The sequence below is a fragment of the Acomys minous genome, assembly GCF_964271855.1.
Source record: "Acomys minous genome assembly, chromosome: 5".
In the NCBI taxonomy this organism is placed as follows: domain Eukaryota; kingdom Metazoa; phylum Chordata; class Mammalia; order Rodentia; family Muridae; genus Acomys; species Acomys minous.
This window is the reverse complement of record NC_140494.1, coordinates 77864279-77873929: the sequence shown is the minus strand read 5'-3', so window position 1 is coordinate 77873929 and position 9651 is coordinate 77864279. Positions and strand designations below refer to the sequence as shown.

Here is a 9651-nt window from a genome sequence, read left to right as displayed (position 1 = left end):
TTTCCTGTGGGAAGCCGCGCTCACATTCGCCATTACAAGATGGCGCTGACATCCTGTGTCTCATGCTGACAAACAACTAATCTGCGCATGTGCGAAGGGATTTTCCACTTGTTGTGCTCTGCCTCTCCGTGGCATCATCTCGCCCGATGAGCAATAGCCAATCAGGGACTGACACATCCTAAGCGGAGGACAGTTTCCTATATAAGGGATGGGTTTCTGCTGTTTGGGGTCTCCATTTTACTTGCTGTAAGCTTATGCTCTCCCTCTCAAGATGCATTAAAGCTTTACTGCAGAAGGATCCTGTTTGTGTGTGCAACGTCGTTCTTGCTGGCGAGACGGTAACGCTAGCCACATCTGGTGCCGAAACCCGGGAAGACCACACCATCGTCAGCACCTTCGGAGACCCCCTGACTACAGGGAGGATTCAGAACTGCAGGGTTGGTAAGTTCGGAGAGGTATGCATATTTCTGAAATTCTTGGGCTGATTCTAGCTGTAATATTTACTGCCGTAATTGTCAAGAGGGCAGTAGATGAAGGACAGGTCGCCCTAGAAGTTCAGGATAGCATGTCAGAAACCGAACGTAGTGAGAGGTTGGGTGCGCGCAGAAAAAAGGATGCCCATAAAAAGAAAAAAGCTCAGGACCCTCCTGTAAAAGGAGTGCAACCCCCCTCAAGACCTAGTTCACTGCCGGGAGAAATATCGCAAAGGTTTTATCCTTTAAAGGATCTTGAGGCATTGAATATTGATAGCTCTACAAGCTTTAATACCTCTGACAATGAGACTCCTGATTCGGAGGAAGAAGCCGAATTAGAGGAAGAGGCAGTCAGGTATGAGGAAGAGAGATACCATCTAGACGAACGAGAGGGTAATAAAAAACCCTCCCTCAATTCATCTCGCAGGGTGGCACCCACTGCTCCTCCACCCTACGAACTGCAGTCTGGATTTTCCTTCTGGCCGGAAAAGATTCATAAAAAATTACATAATTTTTTTCCTGTGTTTGAAACAGAGAACGGGGGTCGAGTCCATGCGCCAGTGGAGTTCAATCTAATAAAGGACTTGGCTGAATCTGTTCCCAAATATGGGGTTAATGTAAATTTCACCCTGGTAATGTTAGAAAGAATTGGCACTGGTGCCCTAACTCCTTCTGATTGGCAGATGGTGGCCAAGGCCGCACTTCCAGATATGGGCCAATATATAGAATGGAGAGCCCTGTGGTTCGAGGCCGCTCAAACACAGGCTCGGGCCAATGCCCTTGCACTTACCCCTGAACAGAGGGATTGGACCTTTGATTTGTTAACAGGTCAAGGTCAATTTACTGCAAATCAGGTAAATTACCATTGGGGAGCTTATGCTCAGATTTCACAGACTGCAATTAAGGCCTGGAAACCACTCTCTAAAAAAGGGGAAGGTAATAGGCGCCTCACAAAGATTATTCAGGGCCCTGAGGAGTCGTTCTCCGATTTTGTGGCCAGAATGACAGAAGCGGCAGGGCGCATTTTTGGAGACATTGAACAGGTCGAGCCTTTTATTGAACAACTAATATTTGAGAAGGCAACCCAAGAGTGTAGAGCCGCCATAGCCTCCAGAAAAGATAAAGGGTTACAAGATTGGCTCAGAGTCTGCAGAGATCTCGGAGGACCGCTTACTAATGCGGGCCTAGCAGCTGCTATCCTCCAGTCTCAGAAACGCCCTGTTGGTAAGGCCAACCCGATAACTTGCTATAACTGTGGCAAACCCGGACATTTTAAAAAAGATTGCAAAAATTCAAATAAACAAGAAAAAACACCCACTCTCTGCAACCGTTGTGGCAAAGGATATCATAACGCTAGTCTATGCCGCTCGGTGAGGGATGTGCAAGGGAGGCTCCTCCCACCTATTAACAATCAAACCGCCAATAATGACCCGGCTGCTGACGCACCAAAAAACGGGCCGTCGGGCCCTCGGTCCCAGGGCCCTCAAAAATATGGGAACCCGTTTATCTGAGCCCAAGAGGACAACAAAGACACAACTCAGGACACCCTACAAGAGTGGACCTGCGTGCCGCCTCCGACTTCTTACTGATGCCACAAGTGAGTGTTCAACCAATTCCTGCGGAGGCCATAACACCTTTGCCTCTGGGGACTGTTGGCCTCATACTGGGTCGGGGCGAGCTTACTTTACAAGGTTTAATAGTATATCCTGGAATTGTAGACAATCAACATTCTACAGAAATTCAAATTTTATGTTCTAGTCCAAAAGGAGTTTTTTCAATTTCAAAAGGGGACAGAATTGCTCAATTGTTACTCCTCCCCGATATAGGAGGAGAATCCCCTGGACCAAATATTGCCGGAATGGGCTCTTCAGGCAATGATTCGGCTTATTTGATGGTCCCTCTATATGAGAGACCCAAGCTTCATTTAAAAATTAATGGTAAAACATTTGAAGGCATATTAGATACAGGGGCAGATAAGAGCATAATTTCCTCTTATTGGTGGCCTAAGGCCTGGCCCATCACCCAATCATCCCATTCTCTGCAAGGCTTGGGGTATCAATCTTGCCCCTCGATTAGTTCCACTACTCTAAAATGGGAAACTTCAGAAGGTCAACAAGGAAAATTTATACCATATGTGCTCCCTCTCCCAGTTAATCTTTGGGGAAGAGACATTATGCAACATATGGGCTTGACCCTATCTAATGAGTATGCCTCTTCTGAAAGATATTCATTACAAGCAAAAGGCATTATGTCAAAAATGGGATACAAAATAGGAAAAGGATTGGGCAAACAAGACCAAGGAAGGGTTGAACCCATTTCACCCACAGGAAACCAGACCAGACAAGGGTTGGGTTTTTCCTAGGGGCCATTGAGGTAGTACGACCCATACCTTGGAAAACAGAGGACCCTGTGTGGGTTCCTCAATGGCCACTATCCTCTGAAAAGTTAGAAGCAGTGACTCAGCTGGTAAAAGAACAATTGGATTTGGGTCACATTGAACCATCTACATCTCCATGGAATACCCCAATTTTTGTGATTAAGAAAAAATCGGGTAAATGGAGACTGTTACATGATCTGAGAGCCATTAATGAACAAATGAATATGTTTGGCCCCGTACAGAGAGGCCTTCCTTTGCTTTCGGCCCTGCCCAAGGGCTGGAACCTAATTATTGTGGACATAAAAGATTGCTTTTTCTCTATACCTTTATTTTCTGGAGACAGGCCTAGATTTGCTTTCACCATTTCCTCTACTAATCATGCAGAGCCTGATAAACGCTATCAATGGAAAGTTTTGCCCCAGGGGATGACTAACAGTCCCACTATGTGTCAGCTTTATGTCCAAGAGGCATTGTTGCCCTTAAGGCAGTACTATCCTTCCTTAATTATGCTTCACTATATGGACGATATTCTTTTGTGCCATAAAGATACAGCAATACTCCAAGAGGCCTACTCTTCTTTATTAAAATGTTTGGAACAATGGGGTTTGCATGTGGCTATTGAAAAGGTACAAATTACAGACACGGGACAATTTCTAGGGTCCATAGTATCCCCCACAAAGATTGTCCCTCAAAAGGTAGAAATAAGAAGAGATCATCTCCACACCTTAAATGATTTTCAAAAATTACTAGGAGATGTTAATTGGCTTCGACCCTTTTTAAAGATTCCTACTGCTGAATTGAAGCCTTTGTTTGATATTCTGGAGGGAGACCCTCATATCTCCTCTCCCAGGAGTCTTACTCCTGCAGCTAACCAAGCCCTACAAAAGGTGGAAATAGCTTTACAAAATGCACAATTGCAACGCATTGATAATACGCAGTCTTTTATTTTGTGTGTTTTTAAGACATCTCAGCTGCCAACTGCTGTGTTATGGCAAGATGGACCGCTGTTATGGATCCATCCAAATGCCTCTCCTGCTAAGATTATAGACTGGTATCCCGATGCAGTTGCACAACTAGCCCTTAAAGGATTAAAAGCAGCACTCATCCATTTTGGATATGAGCCCAAGTCCCTAATCATTCCATATACTGCCACACAGGTTCAAACCCTGGCGGCTACTTCCAATGATTGGGCTGTTCTGATTACTTCTTTTGCAGGACAAATTGATAATCATTATCCAAAACATCCTATTTTACAATTTGCATTAAATCAGGCCGTGGTATTTCCACGAATGACAGTTAAGTCTCCACTTAAGGATGGAATAATAGTATATACAGATGGTTCAAAAACCGGAGTTGGTGCTTATGTGATTGATAATAAGATAGTGTCTAAAGATTATAAAGAGACCTCACCTCAAGTGGTGGAATGTTTGGTAGTTTTAGAAGTTCTAAAAACTTTTTCCGAGCCTCTAAATATTGTATCAGATTCCTATTATGTGGTTAATGCAGTTAATTTATTGGAGGCCGCGGGAGTCATTAAACCCTCTAGTAAAGTTGCCTCTATTTTTCAACAAATACAATTGACCTTACAAAATAGAAATACACCCATATATATTACTCATGTCAGGGCACATTCGGGCCTGCCAGGTCCAATGTCCCGGGGCAATGATTTGGCAGATAAAGCTACTCGATTTGTAGCTATTGCACTGTCCTCACAGGCAGATGCAGCAAGAGAATTTAATCGGCATTTCCATGTGACGGCTGAAACTCTCCGCCGCCGCTTTTTGATAACTAGAAAGGAAGCCAGAGAAATTGTGACTCAATGTAAAAATTGTTGTGAGTTTCTGCCCGTACCCCATGTAGGGATAAACCCACGGGGCATAAGAACTTTACAGATCTGGCAAATGGATGTTACACATGTTTCCTCCTTTGGTAGACTTCAATACCTACATGTTTCTATTGATACCTGTTCAGGTGTTATATTTGCCACACCGCTAACAGGTAAAAAGGCCTCTCATGTGATACAGCATTGCCTTGAAGCATGGAGTGCTTGGGGAATACCTAAGGCTCTCAAGACAGATAACGGACCTGCATATACTTCACAAAAATTTCAACAGCTCTGTCGTCAGATGAGTCTGACTCATCTGACTGGCCTTCCCTACAACCCTCAAGGACAAGGGATTGTAGAACGTGCACATCACACACTTAATTCTTATTTAATAAAACAAAAAGGGGGAGTAGAGAGTGTCCTCCCCTCAGTACCAAGAGTGGCCGTTTCTATGGCACTCTTTACCCTAAATTTTTAAAATCTGGATGACAAAGGCCATACTGCGGCAGAAAGACATTATTCAGAACCTAATAGACCAAAAGAAATGGTTAAATGGAAAGATGTTCTGAGTGACACATGGAAAGGACCGGATCCTATTTTTATAAGATCCAGGGGAGCTGTTTGTGTTTTTCCACAGGATGAAGACAATCCATTTTGGGTACCTGAAAGACTTACTAGGAGAATTGTGGAAACAACTAAAGGAACGGACAATGAGGACGTGGATTCATCTCGTCATAATGATGCAGATGACAATTCCTGCAATGGGAGATTATCGTTGGGGAATCATGTCAACCTTTCTGCTCCCAATACCTTGGATCTGTAGCCTTGGATCACCAGAGCTTTGCTAACACACAAATACAGGGCGGCCTCATGCTGGTAAATCAACGCATTGACCTAGTCCAAGAACAACTGGACGTATTATGGCAACTGGCCCAACTGGGCTGTGAACAAAAATTCCCTGGACTATGTGTTACCTCGGTTCAATATGAAAATTTCACTAAAGCAGCTAATCTGTCAAAGAGTCTCTCTCAGTTTATTTTACAGAATTGGACAACAGAGTTTGAACAGACCTTAAGAGAATTGCGGACTGCTATCATTCAAGTCAATTCCACATGGCTGGATCTGTCACTTACTGAGGGATTCTCGTTGTGGATATCCTCAGCCTTCTCCTTCTTTAAAGAATGGGTTGGGGTTGGATTGTTTTGAGCTGTAATCTGCTGTGGATTAGTGTTGACCCTATGGTTGGTCTGTAAACTCAGGGCTCAAACAAAAAGAGACAAGGTGGTTATCACCCAAGCACTTGCTGCTTTAGAGTCTGGGACCTCCCCTGATATATGGTTACATGCTTAAGCAATAAGTCGCTGGCTGCTCAGCTCTTGCACCCTCAGAGTCTCATCTCATTGCACGAGGTAGAGTGAGTAAGCTTCAGCAGCCCTGGAGAGTTGCATAGCGAAGCATTGCAGTAGAATGGCTCTGCGGCATATATGAGCTAATTCTAGGGAGGCATGTCATCTTGCATGAAGGTTGCGTGCCCCAGTGTCCTTCCCCCAGAAAAAACGGCACAGGGCCAGGCTATGACCTCTCCGGGTGAAGAGCTTAGGGGAGAGTTGTGTATGCAGGCCTGATATTTTGTTTGGGGATTTGACCTCTGACTCCACTCTCCTTGTTGGGTGTCTTATTGCTTCTTAATAATAAGAAAAGGGGGAGATGTGGGAAGCCGCGCTCACATTCGCCATTACAAGACGGCGCTGACATCCTGTGTCTCATGCTGACAAACAACTAATCTGCGCATGTGCGAAGGGATTTTCCACTTGTTGTGCTCTGCCTCTCCGTGGCATCATCTCACCCGATGAGCAATAGCCAATCAGGGACTGACACATCCTAAGCGGAGGACAGTTTCCTATATAAGGGATGGGTTTCTGCTGTTTGGGGTCTCCATTTTACTTGCTGTAAGCTTATGCTCTCCCTCTCAAGATGCATTAAAGCTTTACTGCAGAAGGATCCTGTTTGTGTGTGCAACGTCGTTCTTGCTGGCGAGACGGTAACGCTAGCCACACTTTCCTCCCTTGCAGAAGTGGTACTGCAAAATAGGAGAGGGCTAGATTTGCTGTTTTTACAACAAGGGGGATTATGTGCAGCACTCAAAGAAGAATGCTGTTTCTATACCGATAAAATCGGGATCGTAGAAGATAGCACGAGGAAGGTCAGAGAAAGTCTAGAATATCGCAAGCAGGAGTGAGATAGAGCTGAATCCTGGAAGAAAAATTGGTTTCCTGCTTCCCCTCTTCTGACTACCCTCCTCCCTTCACTGCTGGGACCTCTTATAGGGTTCTTGTTACTAATATCTTTTGGACCGTGGGCTTTCAGAAAGATTACTGACTTTGTCAAACGCCAGATAGACGCTGCCATACAGGGACCCACCCATGTGGAAGTTCATTACCACAGGCTCGAACGACTCGGCCCTGAGGCAAAAGACTGTGCCGTCCCTGATAACGCAGCTAAAAGTGGCCTCGACTTAAACAAGCTGAGACCTAAAGGCTTGAATCGACTGTTCACTTGAGAGGGTGCGAGGCTAAGCACTGCAGGAAATCATGCCAGACACCTCGGTAGGTTGCTGAGGAACACGCCTGACTGCATACAGGCTGACGCGCATAAAGGATGTTACTATCCTTTCCCTGTCCTCCGCAAACGCGTCTGGGAGGTTGGGGACATGAGAGACCTGAAAAAATGGCCACGCATTGACCTCTTAACGCAACGCCCATCTCGAGGGGGGTCAGGCCTCTACTCCCCTCTCTCTCTCGCACGCACTCTCTCTCTCCCTCTCTGCTTCTACTCAATAAAGAAGGGCGAGATGTTCGGAGCGAGCCCAGGGTCATTCAAGGCTAAAAGAATCTACTGGCTAAGGAAAAATACTGATGCCCCGTTCCAAAGCTATCTTCCTCCTTTCAGCCTCTGCAGAACTTCCTCCTTTCAGCCTCTGCAGATGTTGTTCAGCAGGTTAGCTCAGGACTTTCCAAACGATAGTTAGCTAAGATAAGATAGGAATTGTTCCGAGATGAACCACAGGATGTTCCTCTGATGGCATCATCTGGAGGCATTCTCGGCCCCCCCCCCCTGCTGCTTAGCCCCTGCCTCCACTCCATATAAGCTTTTGCTTTTGATTCAATAAACAGACCTTGATAGGAACGCACCTTGGTCTCGCCTCTCTCTTTTCCATCCCATCTCTCAGGTATGGCTCCCCTCGCCACCCCGTAATTACTGGTCCTGCTGGATGGGACATAAAATGAGACCTAGTGATCTACAAGGACACGCGAACGGCAACCGAGAAACACCGAGGTCAAAGTGACTGAAAGGAAGACAAAAGGCGGTGGACTGTGGACACATCTCTTTCAACAAAAACACATCTTTATTATATAATTCTTTTGTAATATTTTAATGTCAGCTCTTAAAAGCCTCAGACTAGTCAGGCAGTGGTGGTGCACGCCTTTAATCCCAGCACTCGGGAGGCAGAGGCAGGCAGATCGATGTAAGCCTGGCCTGGTCTACAAAGCAAGTCCAGGACAGCCAGGGCTACAAAGAGAGACCCTGTCTCGACAAAACAAACAAAAAAACAAACAAAGCCTCAGACTACTACTACTTGGAATTAAACATCTAACAGATTTATTAAAAAAAAAAAAAAAAAAAAGGACACCAGCTCAGTTTGGGGAAAATGTTGCTTCTAAACACTCCACATTTTTTTCATGCCAGGAGACCATTTTTACTTAACTTTTCTAGTGAAGCGTTTTTCTGTTTATGAAGTCATCAGCTGTCAACTCTTCTTGAGCCTTTACATGTAAGGTTTACCAAATGAGTTACTCTATGTAATGGTGTATGTAATGGTGACATATGCAACCTTTACACATGATCAAGGGCAACTACAGCTTAGAGGGATAGATTGCTAATCACTGCAAAACTCTAAACACACAGATTTGCTGTTGAAATACTCTTAAGTGCCTCCAACAGGAGGATGAGCACTTGGAACTGCAGCCCATCTGCTCCCCGATGGTAAGCATGTCCCAGTGGCTCCCGGTAGCAGCTCTTGCAAGAGGGGTCACTTCATAGTTTAAGGCACGGCTTTTTTATCACTATTGTCATCAGCAATTTTAAAAATTTAGAAAAATAAGTTTCATACATTCCTAAATTTAACTTTGCCTGTTTGGAGGCTCAACTTGTAAGCAGCTGGAGAGGTAGAGTGCACCCCCAGAAAGGTATATTGCACTCCCCAGAGAGGTACAGTGTACCCCCAGAGAGGTACAGTGCACTCCCCAGAGAGGTACAGTACACTCCCCAGAGAGGTACAGTGCACTGTACTCACAGGAAACACTGCAAGGAAGAGATGGACCCTTTGCTAAGCACAAAAGGTCTTCATTCATCAAAGACCTATTACATCCTACAAGAGCAAACTGGGGCACTCAAAACTCATCGGGAAGGCTATTGAAAGGCAAGTCAACCCAAGGCCTTTACAAGAAGCACTGATAAAAGGACAGAGAGCCCAGCTCTGTGTCGTCTCCCAGGGCCAGTCTTGGCAGGGTCTGGGCTGGGTCTGGAGCCTTGAAGGAGCTAAGGTTTTGGCTCCTGGGAAGTTGTCTGCTCCCTCTCAAGAGACTGGAGGTCAGTCCCAAGGCTGCTGTGTGCTCAGTCTACAGTACCCTTGAGATACCCTGTTTCCCTTGGGCACCATGGCTTGATTAGCTTCCTGCTGACTTCCTCCCATTGTTTGACAGCTTTCCACTGCCTAGATCCCATTCCCCCTAACGAACTGTATATATGGTGTTGTGTTTCTTAAGAAACTTGCTTGGCCTAAAGACACGGCCTTGCAAGGCTTTCTTGTTTTCTGAACCCCTGGCGTTCCCTCTCTCACTGAAGAACAACTTGTTGGTCCAGGTCAGAAGACTCCATCCAGCTGATACCCACAGGCCTGGAAACTGTCACCAAAG

The 9651-nt window shown here is 45.5% G+C and overlaps 1 long non-coding RNA gene across 1 annotated transcript; it reads left to right on the top strand.

The window, feature by feature from the left end:
• The first annotated feature begins 156 nt into the window (after positions 1 to 156).
• On the top strand, positions 157 to 6219 carry LOC311597162. The gene is made up of 2 exons (XR_014779124.1): positions 157 to 455; positions 5313 to 6219. It is a non-coding gene; the product is annotated as an uncharacterized lncRNA (long non-coding RNA).
• Positions 6220 to 9651: the final 3432 nt, after the last annotated feature.